The sequence below is a fragment of the Balaenoptera acutorostrata genome, chromosome 9 (assembly GCF_949987535.1).
Source record: "Balaenoptera acutorostrata chromosome 9, mBalAcu1.1, whole genome shotgun sequence".
In the NCBI taxonomy this organism is placed as follows: Eukaryota; Metazoa; Chordata; class Mammalia; order Artiodactyla; family Balaenopteridae; genus Balaenoptera; species Balaenoptera acutorostrata.
In genome coordinates, this window is record NC_080072.1 from 51,862,457 (window position 1) to 51,883,295 (window position 20,839).

Below are 20,839 nucleotides of genomic sequence, written 5' to 3' on the forward strand. Positions count from 1 at the left end.
TAGGGCTCATGGGGGGTGGGGTGCGGGTGGGGGAGGAGCCGGCAGACAAAAGTACTGAACTGAAACAGTGGCGAGAGCCAAAGCAAATTGTGGCGTAAACACACAAAACACACCTCACAGCGGCCTGCCTGACAAACCTGATATCCCCCGGACACTCCCCCTTTGCGCTCTTAAGACAGCAGTGACAGCCTGTCCATCTCTGGCCAGCAGCGGAAGGGTAGGCCACGGGCTGCCCTGATGATTAGATCAGCCCTGCCTGGCGGCGAGCAGGGCAGGGAGGAAGACCCGGGAACAGAGGCTTTGGAGAGCAAGACGCAAGCCCTTTTAAACGGGGGCAGCTTCCTGCCGGCTCCAGGGAGCGCTGCGTCTCTAAGCACACAGGCCCCTCGCACACAAAGCAACGGCCTCCTTACGCGGGCGCCGCCTGCCCTGGGACATGGCCGCCCCCGAGCCCGTTCCCCGAGGGAATTTCTCCAGCCCGTACCTTCTGCGTGGCTTGACCAGGCTGCTGCGCTGCGCCCGCTCCTCCCCCTCGGCCACCCAAACAAGGAGCCCGGGCAGACTGCGGCCCTGGAGCGCAGGCCTGCGCTGTCGTGACTGCGTGCTATTGTCGACTGCGGAATGGCCGCCAAAATCCCAGCTGTGCTGCCAGAACCTAATCCCCTGTTCCGCTGAGCATTTGTGGGGAGGGGCTGAGGGGCCAAGGCACGGGACCTAGTACGGCAGGCACTGGCTGAAGCCCCTTAACACACACAGGCACTGGGAACCAGCGCCGGCGTGGCCGAAAAGAAAAGATGTCTGACTCTTAGAAAACAAAACCACCGCGTTTACACCCATTAAACAGTGACCCCGACCAAGACCGCGAGAGAAGCCCACCAGTCATCAGGAAGCCTCTCGTCTTCCACTTACACCACAAACATTTATTAAGCACCTACTGTACAAAAGGTACTGCTGGAGGACATTTTAGAGAGCATACAAAGGTGAATTAAACCCAGCATCTATGCTAAGGTGGATTATAATTCTAAGAAATGTGACTTGAAATTGTATTTCAAGACAGCATGTGCTAACTCTCACAAAAAGATACAAAAATTCTAACCAGTTGAGAATAGGGAAGGACTAAAAACTAAGTGATATTTTAATCTGGATCTTAAAACACATAGGTAGAACTTGCCCAGATGGAAATGGAGAGAGAAGTAAGGAAGAAGGGAAAGCAGAAAGAAGGTGTGGAAGTAGTGGAGGAACAGACTTGAAGGGGGAATTGGGGTAAGAGTTGGAGAATCTTAAACTTCAAGAAATCGAATTAAAATCTGGACGTTTATTTTGTTGTTTGTTTTTAGCATAGAGATGTGGTGTGATGAGAAGTGTGCTATGAGAAATTATTCTGGTATATAAATGAATGAGACTAGCAGCAGGGAGGTGGGTCACAAGGCTGCCACAACAGGCAGGAGACAGGTGATGAGGACATGGGAGGGTAAGGTAAGAGAAAGTGCAAAGAAGGGGAATGAGAGACACGGTGGAGACAGGATGAAGAGAAGGGAATGACTGGAAGCAGAGGAAGGAATTGTAAAAAAGAAAGTGTGAGGGATGGCGGGGAGGACAGAGAGGCCATATATAGAATTAAAATAAGTGTAAAAATGCTAGGGATCATGTTAGAACAAGAGAGAAAACAAGGTGCAATAAATAGCAGCTAATGCTTACTGAGTACATACTATGTGCCAAGCACTGTTCTGCTGGCCTAATGTGTGTTAACTCATAAATCTGAAAAACTCCCTTCGTAAAGTAGATATTATTATCACTCATCTTTACAGTGAAGAAACTGAGCCACAGAGATAAAATAATTTGCCCAAGATCACACAGCTCATGAATGGCAGGACTCTGATACCACTTGCTGCTCTGTCACCCTGGCAAGTAACCTCTGAGTCTCAGTATTCCTATTTGTAAAACAAGGATAAAGATACTTATTTTATAATATTGTGATGAGGATTAAATAACATCTATAAGATGCCCAACACACTGGCTAGCATATAAGGCACAGGGTGGTACTTAACAAAGTTTAATTCCTACTTAGGCATTTTGGCCCCTTGTCACCAAGGTGTCCAAGCAGAAGTTGGCTCACCATTTGTCAGGGAAGCTAGTGGGGTGCTCCTCCCTGAAAGAGATTAGATCCTCAGGATGCTTGCTTTTCTTCCTTCAGTCTGCCTCTATGGATTTTACTTTAAGGGCAGCTTAAACGTCAGCACCTCAAATATTAACGGATAACGGTGGTTATCTTGGGGAGGAGTTAGATTGTAGGGGACTTTCTACAATATATGTTTCTTTTTGTGTTTGAATTTAATTTTAATAACCATGTATTACATTGGTGATCAGAAAAATGTGTCTATATTCTGCATTTGTCACTTCTACTGATTTAACTGTATATGCAGGGAAGTCTTGTTTTCACATCTAGAATGTAAATTCCTCAAGGGCATAACCAGTTCCATCTCTCTATGATCCCCCATAGTACCTAGCACACTAGGGCTCCTTGAATCTGTTCCATTGAACTACATCTGGATGGAAGGTTTCCAAACTCAGCCTTCTGGCCACCAGAGAACGACCGTGGTGAGTGGTGGAGATACTGTGGAGGGGGTCAGATCAAGGTCCATTGCTGCAGAGACCTCCCATGCCCCCGCTTCTTCCCCCAGGCAGGCCCTGTATCCTATTCCTATGGTATCACTTGCAGTCTGTGGTTAGCTATCGCTATTGGTATTCAAAGATGCACCAGGAAAGTAAAGGCAAAGCAAAAAACAAAGCTTTTATAGAAAAGCAAAGTGGCAAACATAATTTAATGACAGGCACGATCAACACTCCAAAAAAGGTATGAGGTGAAAATAGGAGGCAGGCCTGCTAAAATCACTCTGGCCACATCTGGCACTGTGTCAGCCCTGCCGCTCCCTAGCACGTGAAAGAATTGATACTGTGTCTCAAAAGAATACAAGAGGTTCTCCCCCCACCCTCCCTTGGCTCTAAACTCAAGGCAACAGCTTCCAGCTGTGCAGCCTCAGAGGCTCTGAACTCTCCTCTGGAACCTGTCCACCAGAGTTGCCAAGCTTCTGGGCCTGCTCCTCAGGACAGCCCAAGGAGCCGGTGGGGGGCAGTTTCCCCAGCCTCTCCCTCCCCCACCACAGAGCCACCCCTCCCCGCCCCTCCCCTCCCGTGGCAGCCAGCCTCCGGAACTTCCCCACCCCTCCTCCCAGCCTAGCCAGGCAATAGGCAGGCCACATGGCTCCTGCTGGATTCCACAGCCCCTGCTCACTGTCCAAAAGACTAAAAGGGATAAGAGTGGTAAAACCATTTTTAAAAGAAAGAGAGAGTGAAAGAAAAAGGAAGAAGGGAAAGAAAATGACACATAACACAAAATTTGGAATAGGCTTCAGATAGAGGTTGGAGGGCGTTGGTGATGGGTGCAGAATGCACAGGGTGTTTCAAAGGGCCTGGTAATATTACATCTCCTGAGCTGGGTGGTATATGGTGTATGGGTGTTTTATTATTCTTGTTTAAAATGTAAATGTTATAATTTTTTTTAAGTGTATTACAATTTTTATAAGTTTAAACAGAAGATGGGAAGGGAGAGATTCCCCTGAGACAGCTCTGGAATGGGTGGTTCTTAATACAAATAATTTGCCTGGCATTCAAGGCCCTCTATGACCTGACCCCGGTCTTACCTTCCAGAGTCATTTACTGCCCTTACCCAAACCCTCCACCCTGCCTGACTGGTCTTCTCACTATCTTCTGAAGTCCCTCTGAACCTCCTACCCTCAGCCTACCAGCCTGGAAGGGAAGCTTTCACCGTAGGAAGCTGTAGTCTAAGGGCCAATGAGAGCCTCTCTCTCAGTCCCTACAGGCCCTCCCACGAGGAAAGCTGGCAGGAAAAAATTCTTAGGGATCCATTACCCTATGCAATGCCTTCTAGTCCCTCTTCTGCCACTTGAGGTCCTAGCATAATAAATACATAAAGACTATCATTATTGTTGCTGTTACTGTTATAATTAATAGCTAACATTTAATGAGCACTTGGTATGTGCCAGACACTATACTAAACGCTTCCGAGCTTTATTTCGTTCAATCCTCATAATAACCCACTGACATAATAACCCAAAATACTATGATTATCACTATTTTACCGAAAAGGAAACTGGGAGTTAGAAAGATTACATAACTTGCCTAAGGTCACAAAGAGTAAGTGTTAGAGACAAAATTTGAGCCCACCTTGAGCCCAGATCCCATCCTCTTACACTTACATGGTCATTTCATCTAATTCTCAGGACAATCTATAAGGTGGGTTTTATTTCTAAAGATGAGGAAATCTGAGGCTCAGGAATTAAGTGACTTAGTCACATAAGTAGTGAGTTATCTATCTGGTCTCTGCACTATTGTCTATTGCTCTTGAATAAGCAATCATTGAATAAGTAAAAAAAAAAGGTAGCACATTCTCAGTGGCTCAAAGAAGCCTTGTACCTCTACCTCCTAATAAAAATCAACTGTTTAATCAAAAACATTCAACAGTTCCAATTTCAAAAGTAACCACTAAAGGTTTTTTTCTGAAGATGCAATAGCTTTACAAACATTAAAGGACAAAAACTCCTCTGAAGCAGCAAGCACAGAAGGAGAGTCTTCTACTAGAAGAGATGTTGACATATCTCAAGGGTGAGAAGCCATGGAGAAAGAAGGCTGCAGGAAATGCCATTGGCTGGAGGGAAGGACTAATATTTCAGAACCCTGACCTGGAGCTTATTTACCAGGCCTCATTCTCCCTCTCCAGAGGGTAATGTCAAAGTAATGAAGCAGTGTTGGTAAGCCTGATCTTTCTGGGGAGAAAAGCAGAGGGTAAATCAAAACACAGAGACGATACATTACGACATCCAAGAGGCTCTACTCAGTTCTCCCTCAAGAACGTCTTTCTACAAAACGCCTAAGAACCTGTTCACCCTTTTTCATCGTCACAGAGGAGCAAGTCGCTCTGTCCCTAAAGGCAACATATCTAGCACAGCGTTTGCTCACAAACACAGAACTGATGATAAGAAAGGTAAAAGAAACTAAAGGAACAGTTTTAATGTAAAGATTTGCAACTCCTGGAGACAGCCTTGCTAATGATGGAAAACACACTAGGTTTGCTGTTGGAAGCCCCAGAGGTAAATTCTGTATCAGCCACAGCTGTATTTGTGGCTTTAAGCAAGGCACTTGCCCTACCTTGGGTCTCAGTAAAAGAAGGTGAGGGTCAGATCATATCTAAAGTATTTCCAAAAATTTCCCATGATTCTTTCTCCAGGACACCATTCTCAACAACAAAAATCTTGCAATAGGGCTTCCCTGGTGGCGCAGTGGTTAAGAATCCGCCTGCCAATTCAGGGGACACGGGTTCAAGCCCTGGTCCAGGAAGATCCAACATGCCACGGAGCAACTAAGCCCGTGCGCCACAACGACTGAGCCCGCGCCCTAGAGCCTACGAGCCACAACTACTGAAGCCCGTGTGCCACAACTACGGAAGTTCGCACGCCACAACTACGGAAGTCCACGCACCTAGAGCCCGTGCTCCGCAACAAGAGAAGCCACCGCAATGAGAAGCCCGCGCACTACAACAAAGAGTAGCCTCTGCTCACCGCAACTAGAGAAAGCCTGCACACGGCAACGAAGACCCAACGTAGCCAAAAATAAATAAATTAATTAAAAAAAAAATCTTGCAATAAAATGAATTTCCTCAGAACGTGGTCAAAACCTCACCAGTTAGGGCCTCCTTCCCCCCAAAATTGCAAGTCCACTAGAAACAGGCACTTTGTCATCCTACTGGGTTCCACGCCCAAAGTGAGGCACATGTGGGTGTTTCATTAATCCTGATGAGAGGAGGAGGTCCTTGGAAACTGGAAGTACCAACTTTGCATCGGGTACAATGAAAAGTGACTGAAGCTATACTTGGCATTTAAAAGTTTCACAAATAAAAGTCACAGACAGGACTTCCCTGGTGGCGCAGTGGTTAAGAATCTGCCTGCCAATGCAGGGGACACGGGTTCGAGCCCTGGTCCGGGAAGATCCCACATGCCGTGGAGCAACTAAGCCCGTGAGCCACAACTACTGAGCCTGTGTGCCACAACTACTGAAGCCTGTGCCTAGAGCCTGTGCTCCACAACAAGAGAAGCCACCGCAATGAGAAGGCCACGCACCACAACGAAGAGTAGCCCCCGCTCGCGGCAACTAGAGAAAGCCCACGCACAGCAACGAAGACCCAACGCAGCCAAAAATAAATTTAAAAACAAATAAAATAAAAAATAATTTAAAAAAATAAAATAAAAGCCATAGTGAAAGTGCAATTTATAATTACATTTATCTAAACAGCCTAAAGAAAAGCAGCTTTCTATACCTGGTTAACAAATCACAGAATCTCAAGGATGAAAGAGACCTTAATGGTCTTCTAGTCCCCCCTTACATCCATGCGGGAATACACGTGACAACTTTGCTGAAGATTTCCTATCTTCTGCCTGAGACAGAAATATTTTTTTTTAATTTATTTATTTTTTTGGCTGTGTTGGGTCTTCATTGCTGTGCGCGGGCTTCTCATTGCAGTGGCTTCTCTTATTGTGGAACACGGGCTCTAGGCACGCGGGCTTCAGTAGTTGTGGCATGCGGGCTCAGTAGTTTTGCGGCTCGCGGGCTCTAGAGGGCAGGCTCAGTAGTTGTGGCGCACAGGCTTAGTTGCTCCACGGTGGGATCTTCCTGGACCAAGGCTCGAACCCGTGTGTCCCCTGCATTGGCAGGAGGATTCTTAACCACTGCGCCACCAGGGAAGCCCGAGACAGAAATTTTACAACTTATTTGTATGCCTAAGCAAGGCCTGCCAATTTGAGACAACTTGTGATTTCAGAACATAAGCTTGGAGAACAGGGACCCTGCCCAGGATCTGGTTTGTTTCAAATAGGCTTTAAGTAGCCACAAAACTCAGAGGACATCTCTCTCTTTTCCCTTCTCTCCCTCTCTCCCACTCTCTCTTTCTCTGTCTTCCTCTTCCTCTCTCTATCTTCCGTATCTCCACCTCCTACATAGCACTGAAACCTCTGTTTTTCTGGTTCAAATCCATTTCTCCTTCTACCACACCAGGATGACTTTAACCACTGATAGAAATGAACAAATACAAATATTAATAGGGGTTGGATTTCTGAATAGGATGCCAGATTGACTCAAGAACCAAACTTGTCAATATGTTACCAATAAGTAAAATAAATGGGACTAATGTCTAACATGGTCATGATAAAAAATAAAAAATTTTAAAAATTAAAAAACCCTAACATTTTAACAGAATTCAAGGATTTAAAGAAGGCTATGTCTCACATCTCAATTAGTCCCCCCTAAATTTAGAACACTAAAAGGCAAGCATGTTTATTACAATTTTATAACTAGGAACCTAAGCCTCAAAAAGAAGACAATACCTGCCTCAAGGTCAACCACCAAGGCTGCAGAACCAGAACTCAAGTCTAAATCCATGGCTCTCTCCAGCCTAACTCAGCTACATCCTGGACCTTTCTCATCAGCATAGCCTTTTTTTTTTTTTTTGGATCAAGCCATTTTATTGAGGGGCTTTGGGGGAGGGTCGAAAGGCTGGGAGGACAATGAGATCCAGCGTCCTTCTCCCAGCCAGGACCTTCGCTGCTTCAGTCACTGAAAGAGCATAGCCTTTTATTCATACAAAGCACTTAGGAAATCCTTGTTCAAACTGTTTCTGCTATAGCTCCAGAAATGCGCAAGGCAGGAATCATCTTCTCCATCCCTAAAGATACTAAGTAACTTGAACTGCAGTCGACAAAATAACATCCCATGTCCCTGGCATCACTGAGAAGTACAAAATTCCTCACAAGCAGTTTTCCTAAAAACTTCCTCCCTTTAGGACCAAACCCTTTTTTAAAAAAACTATTTGCAATACAAAGTCTCCAAAATGCATAAGATATGTTACTCTTTACTCGTAGTTAATGAAATTTAATCAGGGACATTCAACTATAAACATGAAACAAACACCTATAAATACTGTGCTGGGGACTCAAAGATGAATTAGACAGGCTCAAGATCCTGTGTAGAAACAAACATACCTATAACTCACCTAAATATGAGCCCAAAGAACCTGGCCTTGGGTAGTGTTGAAAGGAAGGTGAGAGAACATTGGAAAGTCTAGTGGAGACCAGGAGTGACTTACTGAAGAGCACTGCGAGGCGCTGAAGGGTTCTGAGCAGGAGAATGGCATACTTGTATGTGCTTTGGGAAAAGATGAATCTGGCACGACATTGGGTCCAGAGGCAGAACACAGAGTTAGGCGGCAATCGTAGTGGCAGATATAAAACTGCTGTAAAGGGCAGTAGGAACTAAAAAGAAAGGTATATTTAAAAGGCATTGCGGAGGTAGACTCCAAGCTCTTAGGATATGGGAGTGTGGGAAAAGTGGGGAGCAGAAAAAACCTCTAGGATTCTTGCTTTAGTGAAAGACTTCAGAAGAGGAACACAGGAGGAGTTACTGTTTTACAGGAGCTGTGAGGGACTGATTAACCCAGGAGGGATGATGAGGAAAGCTTTACCAAGGAAGTAACATTTAAGCGGAGTACTTAAAGTATGAGTAGGATGAGTAGGGTTTCATCAAAAGAGAAGTTAAAAAAAAAAAAGCATTCTAGCAGGGAGAACAGCATGTGCAAAGACAGAGCTTATTACACTTGAGCAATGGCATGCAGTTTTAGGAAGGTGTAGCAGATGATGAGGCTAAGTAGTACTAAATTGTGAGGTACTTACATCACGCTAAGGAATTCAGATTTTATCCTGTAGGCGATGGGAAAGAACAAAGGTTTCTAAAGGGAAGAAGTAAAGGGGAGTAACATAGATCAGATCTATGTTCCAGTATGTATGAAGTACAGGCTAGAATGGTGAGAAATAAGAGGAAGGCAATACAGCATAATGGCTAAGAGCATGGGGTCTGGAGTTAGACAGCCTCATTAAAATCCTGGCTCTAGAGCTTACTAGCTGTGCAAGCTTGGACTAGTTATTTAGATTCCCTGTGCTCCCAGGTTCCCCATCTGTAAAATGGGAGTAAGAATAATACTTTCAGTTTTTTGGTCTGTGGCAACCCAGCACTGGAGCCTACCCGGCTTTTTGGTGGGGCTGGTGGCGGACTCTGGGAGGGCTCACGCTGGGGAGTGCTTCCCAGAACTTCTGCTGCCAGTGTCCTTGTCCTCATGGTGAGCCACAGCCACCCCCCGCCTCTGCAGGGGACCCTCCAATACTAGCAGGTCCTGTTGAAGTCCTGCAGTCAAATCCCGCTAGCCTTCGAGGTCTGATTCTCTGGGAATTCCTCCTCCCGTTGCCGGACCCCCAGGTTGGGAGCCCTGGTGTGGGGTTGGGAGGCCTGGTGTGGGGCTCGGAGCCTTCGCTCCAGTGGGTGGACTTCTGTGGTATAAGTGTTCTCCAGTTTCTCTTTGGTCAATAGCAGCTGTGGAAATTTACACCCCCCATGTGCTGGAGGCTGTCAATGGGACAGATGTTCAGTTAAAATGCACTTTCTCCAGCTTTGCCCCTGTGGGTGATGCTCTAACAGTGACCTGGAATTTCCGTCTCAAGATGGGGGGTCTAAGCAGTTTGTTTTCCACTACCATGTGGATCCCTTCAGACCCATGAGTGGGCGTTTCAAGGACTGGGTGGTCTGGGATGGGAACCCTGAGTGGTATGATGTCTCCATCCTCCTCTGGAAGCTACAGTTTGATGACAATGGGACATACACCTGCCAGGTGAAGAACCCACCTGATGTTGATGGGCTGATAGGGGAGATCCAGCTCAGCGTCGTGCACACTGAAAAGAAGAAGAAAAGCTCAACCAAGAAAAAAAGGTTTCTGCTTACTTAGAAGACACAGACTAACATTATTAGATGGAAGCTGAAGATTTGCAAGAACAAAAACCCTGACATAAGTTGGAGTTAATGGAAGCTTTTCTTTGGCTTTTCCAGTTGTGACCTGTCTTCCAACCAGCTCTGCAGTATATAACCACCTAGACAAGCAACGTTCCTCTGGAGCCAGCATAGGGCCCTTCTTGAGCAGATACCACCAGACTCACACACACACAGCCCTGTTACTAAGGTTTTATTTAATTTCAGGGTACAAATATTGTATTTTTCCCAAATGCTCATTAGCTTTTATATACTAGGAAGCTACATTTTTGCCCTTAAACGCTCCTTGTGGATTATGACTTGTATACACATATATTGCCATCAAATGGGATAAAAGTCAACTTGTCTATCATAACATTTCCTTTAATATATTAGTTTCCTTAGAGCAGCATTCTTGCTACTAAAGTTAACATGTTTACTGTTTCCTTCTCACACTCTCAAAAGGTGAGCTAATTCTCCCAACTGTTTTTGATTGATCAACAGAAAATTCTAAATTCAAACTGTTAAAGAACAGTTTGATTTTCATGGCTCTCCTTAAGTATGGGACACATCTTATTTTACTGAATTTCTTTCAGTACCCTAGATGGCAGGTTTTTGTTTTTGTTTGTTTTTGGTCAATTGATCCAAGGTTTACAGTAGTACAAGTCTAAACCACAGAGTAACTAGGGAAGGTTACATAAACCTTCCCTAGTAAACTAGGGAAGGTTGCTAATAGATTGACAAATGCCACCTCAAGATGAATTGCTTGTCACCTTTTTTCTGTGCTGTGACAAGCAATCAACAGCTCAGATCTTTCACGAGCAGTGAATGACTGTTCAGCTTACTATAGTTTTTCCCCCAATTCAATTATTTACAACAATAGAGCAAAATCTATGTTCATTTGTAGACTGGAATCATTAAGCAGTTAAATGGAAGGTTTCTGAAGGAGTATATTACAATTTAAAAATTTAGGGCTAGTGAAAAAAATCAACCCTAAATGATAATAATTTTGTATAGTGTTATACAAAGCTCTGAGAACTGGAAGAGATTATTTAAATTTTTTTTTCTTTTTATTTTTTAATTCAGTTGCTTATTTGGGGGGAGGATTTGGTGTGGGGGCAAAGAAATACCAAAACTAACAGAATGAAACCAACTTTATTATTTTTTTTTCTCTTATACTAGTAGATAAAACAAACTTTATAAGTGGGTCATGGAAAGAATAGTGCTTTTAAAAAAGTGTCTAGGGCTTCCCTGGTGGCGCAGTGGTTGAGAGTCTGCCTGCTAATGCGGGGGACACGGGTTCGAGCCCTGGTCTGGGAAGATCCCACATGCCGCGGAGCAGCTGGGCCCGTGAGCCACAATTGCTGAGCCTGCGCGTCTGGAGCCTGTGCCCCGCGACGGGAGGGGCCGCGATGGAGAAAGGCCCGCGCACCGCGATGAAGAGCGGTCCCCGCACCGCGATGAAGAGTGGCCCCCGCTTGCCGCAACTGGAGAAAGCCCTCGCACGAACCGAAGACCCAACACAGCCAAAAATAAATAAATAAATAAATAAATAAATAAGAAAATCCTTAAAAAAAAAAAAAAAAAAAAAGTGTCTAAAAAAAAAAAAAAAGTGTCTAGTCTCCCAGTGTCTTTCCAAACTTAAGCTACTGCAGCACTTATTTGGAGAAGAGAAAACATCTAAACGTTTAGGAACCTCTCCCCCTACCCCCTGCCCTCCCCCCATGTTTACAGCTTGATATTTTCAGTTTTCACCAACTAGGCTGAAGATGTTATTTCTTTTAATAAACTGGAATTTCCAAATAGTTTATCTGTATTTAAAGATGATGAACTTTGATATTTTTTCCAATACTAAAAGAAAACCTGGTATAATTTACATATGGACCTTGATTCTGAAATGCATTCCATACCTGTCATTTTGCCTTTTATACTGTCTAAAAAAGTACAGTTTCAGTACCCAGTTTTGAAACTAAAAATTAGATTTAAAGTCTATATTACCTTTCACATTTTCTATTTTTCTCTATAATTCAACCTTTGAAAATATAGTAACTGGGTATTTCTTCAAACAGATGGCCTGGGTGATGTTCCATAAGTGTAAAGAGGTAGTTAAAAACTCATGGAAGGTGTTTCCAGCAAAACTTGTAGCTTTTGTGTCTTGGCTAAATATTCAAGGGTTAATATAGCCCTGCTGTTCAGTGTCTTTTACTTGAATAGAACTTTTGTATTGTAATTTATTTTTTATTATGCCTTAAACACTATGTAAATAACCTTCAGTAATAAAGTATTACAATTATTAACAAAAAAAAAAGAATAATACTTTCTCAAAGGGTTGATATAAGGAATTTACAAGATAGCATGTGTAAAGAAAGTGCTTAGCACAGTACCTGGTACAGAGATAAATGTAGCTACTATTAGAGGCTGAAAATTCATTAGTAAAAAGTTACTTCCTGGGGCTTCCCTGGTGGCGCAGTGGTTGAGAATCTGCCTGCCAATGCAGGGGACACGGGTTTGAGCCCTGGTCTGGGAAGATCCCACATGCCGCGGACTAACTGGGCCCGTGAGCCACAATTACTGAGCCTGCGCGTCTGGAGCCTGTGCTCCGCAACAAGAGAGGCCGCGATAGTGAGAGGCCCACGCACCGCGATGAAGAGTGGCCCCCACTTGCCACAACTAGAGAAAGCCCTCGCACAGAAACGAAGACCCAACACAGCCATAAATAAATAAATAAATAATTTTTTTAAAAAAACAAACAAAAAAAACAATGTTGTATTAGTTTCAAAAAAAAAAAAAAAGTTACTTCCTCGTGTGGTCTAGTGTTGTCCAGGCTCTTCTTCCTTCCTGAGGCTTTCTCTTCCTACCTATTCACCTGATTAATTCTAACTTATCCTTCATATCTTAGCTCAAATGTTACTTCCCCATGTAAACTCTCCCTAACCATCTAGATTAGGTCAGGTTCCTACTATGCACAGCACCATACCCTTTCCTTCACAGCACTCATAGTCTCTAATTACATCTTTTTATATTTCATTAGTTTCTCTTTTTCCTATTACCATAAGTTCCATGAACTCACATACTGTGCGCTCACCACTGAATTCTTAGAACTGAAAAAACTCCTGGCACACAGAAGGTACCTGATAAGCATTTATTGAATGAATAAAAGGTTTCAAATTATGTCATTAAAGTGAACCCTCTTCAGATGCAATCTTTATACAGAAGGCCAGAAATAGAGATTTGGGTCACATTTCTAACAGTGTGACTATAATCAGAAGCGGGTCTATGGTGGGATCACACTTGCCTCTTAGGCCTGTAAAGGGATGGTGTATTCATTTGCTATTGAAATTGGTTAATCTTAGGCCAAAGCCTCTGCCTTACACAGCTCCAGGAGGCACCAGCCTTAAGAGAGGAAATGAGAGACTTTGGGAGAAATTCCAAATCTTTGGGGATTCCTTTTAGGTCCTCTATGTTATTTCCATTTTGGAGAATTTAACACAAACTAGTGACTACACCAATGTCAACAAAAAAAGGAGATAACACAGGTGGTTAAGAGAATGGATTTGAGGATCAGACAAACTTCTTCATTTTCTCTTCTTACTTGAGGTTCACAACATCTCCTGCTTGGGACTCTACCTCCCTCACCAAAAATGACTAGCAGCTCTGTATGGCTTTTCACCACTGACAGTGTTTTCCATCTACAAAATATTTCACGTGATATCACAACTGCTCTGTGAGGTAGACATTATTGTTTTCATTTTATCAAAAAGAAATGAAGTTCATAAAAGTACCTTACCTAAGGTCACACAACTAAAAAGCAACAGGACCACGATGCAACTCTGATCCTCTGGCTCCAAACCTGGAGCTCTTTCCAGCAGACTCACCCAAGATAATTATGAGCCATCCCGATGTATACTTTCACTGCATTTAAAAAGAAAACAGCACAGGGATAATGACTGGAAGGACATAATGGGATGCTGCTAATGTTCTATTTCTTGATATAGCACTAGTTACACAGGTGTGTTCACTTTCTGTAAAGTCAGGAGCTATATACTTTATGAACTTTTCTGTTTGTATGTTATACTTTCAAAAGCAAATACCAGGCAAAATTATGATAGAAACTAATCAAAATTCAGAAGCATTAAGTTGGATGCCTCAGGGCTACATACATATTTATCTAACTTCTCAAGGAGCAGCTACATATAGGACACCTACCAGTTAAATAACCACAAAATCCTTGCACACTCAAATACCATATCCACCCACTGGGATTAGGAGAAAGGGAACCCCAGGAAGGGGCCAAGAGTATAGTTAATGAAAAAAAAATTGGCACTGAAAAGTAGAACTATCCTATATCATCAATGATAAGATATTTCAATTTCAGAGATAATAAAAATGTGAAAAAATGGCCAATGCCAATTATAAAATGCATTCTAATTTTAGACTGTTAAAATGTAAAAACAACAACAACAAAAGACAGGCTTCCCTGGTGGTGCAGTGGTTAAGAATCTGCCTGCCAATGCAAGGGACACAGGTTTGAGCCCTGGCCGGGGAAGATCCCACATGCCGCGGAGCAACTAAGCTCGTGCTCCACAACTACTGAGCCTGAGCTCTAGAGCCTGCGAGCCACAACTACTGAGCCCAAGTGCCACAGCTACTGAAGCCCGTGCACCTAGAGCCTGTGCTCCGCAACAACAGAAGCCACGACAATGAGAAGCCCACGCACTGCAACAAAGAGTAGCCCCTGCTCACCGCAACTAGAGAAAGCCCACGCACAGCAACAAAGACCCAACACGGCCAAAAATAAATAAATAAATTTATTTATTTATTTAAAAAAAACAACAAAAGGCATTTAAAAATAAATGAAATGTAACGTTCTAAAATCTCAAGAGGTGGTTCAACTGTAGAACTGTAGAACCATAAACCTGTGGAACGTTAGGGCTAGGAAGGACCTTGGAGATCAATGTCTCCTGGTACAAGCTCTTCACTTTAGAGGCCCTTGTTTAACAGTTGTTAAATGATCTTATTAAATTAAAACTCACACATCAGAAAATTTAGAACTACAACTAAAAAGTTGGTTCCCTTACTCCTGGGTTCTCTTTCCACTACCCAGATACCTCCCCTAAACCCAAGAGAAGATTTACATGATAACTCTATTTTTACTTTCATAATTCTTCATCATTAACTCACTAAAAAAAATTAAAGCACCTCTTAAAAATCAATTAAGATGAAAAACTGTTTAGGAAACTTCATTTTTTACTTAGACAAGTTTATCTTCCTTGTTCTCTAAAACCAATGAAGCAATACAAAGTTAGATAAAAAACAAAATTAGTACTCTCTCAGCCTCCAAGTCCTCCCATAAGATATGTTAGCAGATTTTTCCAGGCCCCCAAAAACATAAGCACAAATATATTTTTATATTTAAGAGGATTTTTTTTATTGTTCTCTATTTTTCAAAAACTAGGCTTACATATTAACATTGCTCTGCAACTTATTTTTCTCACTTAATAATTGATCATGAACATCCCCCCCAAGGATCAGTAAATAAAATTCTAACTCATACTTTTAAAAAACTGTATAATAATGGTACATATAAAGGATATACCATAATGTGTTCACATATTTTCCTATTGATGGACATGGCTATTTCCAATGTTAGCATTTCAAACAGTGCTGTAATGAATATCCCTGTACATATTTCTTTTTAAATGAAACAAAAAAACTATTTCTACACACACGCTTTCCTTGTTGTCCCACGTTTTGACTGCTTCTTTTCCTATCATCATCCGTGCCTCGCTTGCTCACAGAATTCTTCTCAGGGCCCCGTGTGATAACGGAGAACAAAGCAATTTGGAGAATGTCAAGATGTGACATGTGATGGTTACTGTTGGTAAATTAGAATTGGCCTGTCTGGCTGCCTCTCCCAGCCACCTGCACACAGTGCCCGCCCACCCCCTCATACATGTGCTCCTTCTTCTGGTCTCAGCAGCTGCTTCCAACTCAACTGACGTGGGCAGAGCTGGCTTGGGGAATTAATCCTACTGTGTCACACTCCTGACCCTGACAAGTGCAGACAAGCCCACCAGCAATCCAAACTAGTGGGAAGGAGAGAGAATACATTATCACTATGAAATAATATAATACAGAAGTACACAGAGTAAAATGCAAAACTCCCCATTCACCAAACTTTAACCCACATTTGCCAATGGCACTCCCCTCCTCAGAGGTACCACTGTTGTAAGTTTGCTGTATAACCTTTCAGACTTTTCCTAAGCATGCACACACACACATACATATATGTATATATACATGTATGTATAGAGATACACGTAGATATGTATACATACATATACGTATGTATACACGTATGTGTGTAGATAGACAAAGAGTGTGTTGTGTGTTTGGTCTACCTACCTGTTGTCATACTGTATACTTTGTTCTGCAACTTGACTTTTTCACTTAAAAATTTTTGACCTGTTTCTTATTAGTATATAATGGATTCCTCATACTTTTAAGAGCTCATGAAAAATGCCACGGTAAGGTTGTGCCACTTTATTTTCTCATTTTGCTATGTTTGAATATTTAGGTTGTTCACAGTGTTTTGTCAGAACAAAGAATGCTACATCGATAATGCTGGTGAACCTGTTTTTACATACAAGCTAATATTTCTCTAGGAGATGTACCAATAATTGGAATTGATGAAGTCTGTGCATGTTAAATGTTGACAGGTACTCTCAAATTAGCATCCAAAAAGGTATACCAATTTATAGTTCCACCAACAGAGCATAAAAATTCCCTTTTAGACACCCTTCCAACAATAGATGTTATTTTCTATTTTATCAATATAAAGGATAGAAAATAATATACTATTGTTTTAGTTTACATTTTCCTGATTTCCAGAAAAGTTAAATATCCATATGTGTAACTAGTCATTCTTATTTTTAATGGAAAGTATTACCATTTTGAATTTAAACAAGAGAACTCAGAGAGGCTAAGGTGACATAGTTAGTAAGTAGCAGACGTCAAAGTTAAATTTTTGAACAACTTCCCATCAAAGCTAGGCCTTCTGACTATCTAAAGTATTTTCCACTACCCAGAGGTCAACAAACTATGGCTTGAGGGCAAGCTGCCCCAATTCTGTAAATCAAGTTTTACTGGAATACAGCCATGCCCATTCATTTATGTATTGTCTATGGCTACTTCAGTTCACCAATGGCAAAGGTGAGTAGTTGCAACTACGCGGCCTGCAAAACGAAAAAGATTTATACCTGGGCCTAAACAAAACAATAACTCACATTTAACACCTAAAGAAAAGTTTCATAATGAGATTAACTGTTGTCCAATTGACTAGAGTGTGGCTATGTTAGACAGTGTGGCTCATTTTAAAATAAATTTATATGCAGTATAGGTCTGGTATATAATATTGAAGAAAAGAATCCAAAACACTCAAAAGAAGTCAAAAGACACTCCTCTACTTCTTGGTTGGGACACTACTCTAAAGAGTTTCCTATGTGCTATTCTTCATCTTCCTTGTCTCTTTAATGTCAACTAATGGGAAACAGATCCGGTTCCTACTGTCCTTCAGTGACTTGGACGAGCAACGTAGCTCCCACTCACACACAATGATAATATGAAAGCAAAGAAAGCCCCACTATTTCTGCTGCTAAACACACCCTCACCACCACATTATAGGGGTCTCTCCTTCCCTTTTGCTTATAGAGAGAAGATTCACCAGGAAGCAGCTAACATTTCCAGTATGTCTAGCCAACTGCTAAGAGCTAGGACCCTGATTTTTGTGGGAAAGGAAAGCCAATTCTCCCTCTCTAGATCCTACCCTTCTGAAGATTCTGGCCACAAAAGTGAGTAATTTCGGGCTTCCCTGGTGGCACAGTGGTTGAGAATCTGCCTGCTAATGCAGGAGACAAGGGTTCGAGCCCTGGTCTGGGAAGATCTCACATGCCGCGGAGCAACTGGGCCCGTGAGCCACAACTACTGAGCCTGCGCGTCTGGAGCCTGTGCCCCGCAACGGGAGGGGCCGCGATAGTGAAAGGCCCGCGCACCGCGATGAAGAGCGGTCCCCGCACCGCGATGAAGAGTGGCCCCCACTTGCCGCAACTAGAGAAAGCCCTCGCACGAACCGAAGACCCAGCACAGCCAAAAATAAATAAATAAATAAATAAATAAAATTTTTTAAAAAAAAAAAAAGTGAGTAATTTCAACTGGGAACTTTAGGCCATTCAGTTCCTGTATGGCAGATGGGGAACCTGCCATCATTCCCATTTTATACATGGGGAATTGAGGGGAACTGACCTTTCATTTCCAAAGGTCATTTTAGCAAATGCGACCTTCATACAATGACAACCCCACCCACCCCACTTGCTCCTTCCATCCTCTCCCAAATGTTGATTTTATATAGTAATGGCAAAGAAGCTATCATAGTTTCCTGGAGAGATAAGTTAATCTAGGGTTTTGATTGAGAAGTTAATGATTAAAGAAGGAACAGTGCATTTTCTCATGTAAGTAAGCAGGCATTCTTTAAGTGGTTCTCTGGAAAGAAATTTGGTAATACATATCAAGAACCTAAAAAATGTCCATATTATGCTAACTGAAATAAACGCTATGCTAAGTGAAATAAACTAGACACAAAGGGACAAAAATTGTATGATCCCATTTATGAGGTACCTGGAATGGGCAAATTCATAGAGACCGAAAGTAGAATAGAGGTTACCAGGGACTGGGGGAGGAAGGAATGGGAGCTATTGTTCAATGGGTACAGAGATTCTGTTTGGGATGATAAAATGTCCTGAAAATGAACAGCAGTGATGACTGCACAACACTGTGAATATACCTAATGCCACTGAATTGCACACTTAATTGTGAATTTAAATTAAATTGTGAATTTAACACTTTAAAATGGTTAAAATGGTAAATTTTGTTATGTATATTTTACCGAAAAATTTTAAAATGAGACTGCTAAAAAAAACAAAGTTTGTGTTCTTTGATCAAATAATTCCATTCACAGAAATAAAAGTTTAGAAAATTATCTGAAATATAAACAAAGATATATATGTATTAATATAATTATTTATCATTATGAAAAATGAGAAAAACTAAGTAACAATAACTCAAGTAAATTATGATATATCCATATGATGACGCCTTATGCAGTCATTAAAAATATTCTAAATAATTTTAATGACATGGGGAAATGTTGAATTTTAAAAGCACGATATATAGTGTTAGTGTGGTATGACCGTTTACTTTTTAAACTACATATACAACTGTGTATGTGATACATACACACCTGCACAATTGTGAGTGTGAATATGCATGTTATATTTATAAGGAAATATATCAAATAATGTTTATTTGTGAGTTGTGGAATTATGGGTCATTCTTACTTCCTCCCTTAAAAACCTTATTTTTCATGTTTTCTAAACTGTACCATGAAGTACAATCAGGAAAAAAAAATTTAATTTCACATCATTTGACCCAGTAATTCACTTGTAGAGATGTATCATAAGAAAATAATGAAAAATACTGATCAAAACTTATGCATAATAATGTTCATGCAAAGATATACCAGAAATTACTAATAAATTATAAATTAATAAAAACTATTAATAAGTAATTGTTACCTCTGCAGAGTAGGATTAGGATAAAGGGTGACGTGCAAGGGACTTACTTATTATATATATTACTTTTATAATTTGTATCTAAGTATTAGAGTATTGTTTAAAATAGAAATATCGCAAGGGCTTCCCTGGTGGTGCAGTGGTTAAGAATCTGCCTGCCAATGCAGGGGACACGGGTTCGAGCCCTGGTCCGGGAAGATCCCACATGCTGTGGAGCAACTAAGCCCGTGCGCCACAACTATTGAGCCTGTGCTCTAGAGCCCGCGAACCACAACTACTGAGCCCGCATGCCACGACTACTGAAGCCTGCGTGCCTAGAGCCTGTGCTCCTCAACAAGAGAAGTCGCCACAATGTGAAGCCCATGCACTGCAACGAAGAGTAGCCCCTGCTCGCCGCAACTAGAGAAAGCCTGTGCGCAGCAACAAAGACCCAATGCAGCCAAAGATAAATAAAATAAATAAATTTATTTAAAAAAAAGAAAAAAAAGAAATATCGCGAATTCCCTGGTGGTCCAGTGATTAGGACTCTGAGCTTTCACTGCAGGGGGCCCAGGTTCAATCAGTAGTCAGGAAACTAAGATGCCACAAGCCGAGAGGCACAACCAAAAAAAAAAAAAAAGGAATATTTGTAAAGAGCTTCAGCAACATTATAAACATATATGCATTTATATAATGAAAACAATGGGAAATGGGAAAAAGCAGAAGACAAAATTGTAGGTAATATATGATCTGGACTATGCCACACAGAAACATGCATAGGTAGAAAACATTGAAAGTAAATACTAAAATGGAAATAAGTGATTTTCTCCAGATGGTGGGGTTATAGATGATTTTACTTTTCTTTATACTTTTCTGTATTTTTCATATTTCCTACAGTGAATATATACTATTTTCAATCAGTTCAAAAAAATGTTTTTGGTTTCCACTGTATATTCAAAAGGATTAGCAGTAGTAAGCAACCCACTAAACAAGACTGTAGGATGTATATGCCTAAGAAAATCTTCATCTTTGGGGAGTGGGGAAAGCTCAGTCTAAAGGGACACTGCTGACTATTTCCTGCCTTCTTGTGTTTGGAGGTGCTTTAGAAAATATAACTAAGGAATCAAGTACATAAACATTAGATGGCTGATAAACTTTATACTTTAAGAACCAAGACCACCACCTTCTCAACCCTGAAATCTAAGACCTTACACTTGAAAAACACTCCAAAACACTCAAGAGCTAACTCCATGAAGAATAAAATCCAAATCCCTTAGCATGACACTTAAATGTTCTTTAAGATCCAACCATCAAAC

The 20,839-nt window shown here is 41.7% G+C and overlaps 1 protein-coding gene and 1 pseudogene across 4 annotated transcripts in view; one reads left to right on the forward strand and one right to left on the reverse strand.

Annotated features, from left to right (window-relative positions):
- Positions 1–20,839, reverse strand: part of NUMA1 (nuclear mitotic apparatus protein 1) — a 75,826-nt gene that overhangs the window by 37,217 nt on the left and 17,770 nt on the right. Inside the window, exon 1 of one of the 4 annotated variants that reach the window (XM_028164398.2) lies at positions 485–598. The exons of 2 other annotated variants lie outside the window; for them this stretch is intronic. The gene's annotated coding sequence lies outside the window, so the exon portion shown is untranslated. Of the gene's footprint in view, positions 1–137; positions 323–484; positions 599–20,839 lie in introns of those variants that run through there. One more of the 4 variants, XM_028164396.2, reaches the window with a different exon arrangement.
- Positions 9–9,912, forward strand: LOC114236676 (myelin protein zero-like protein 2; annotated as a pseudogene).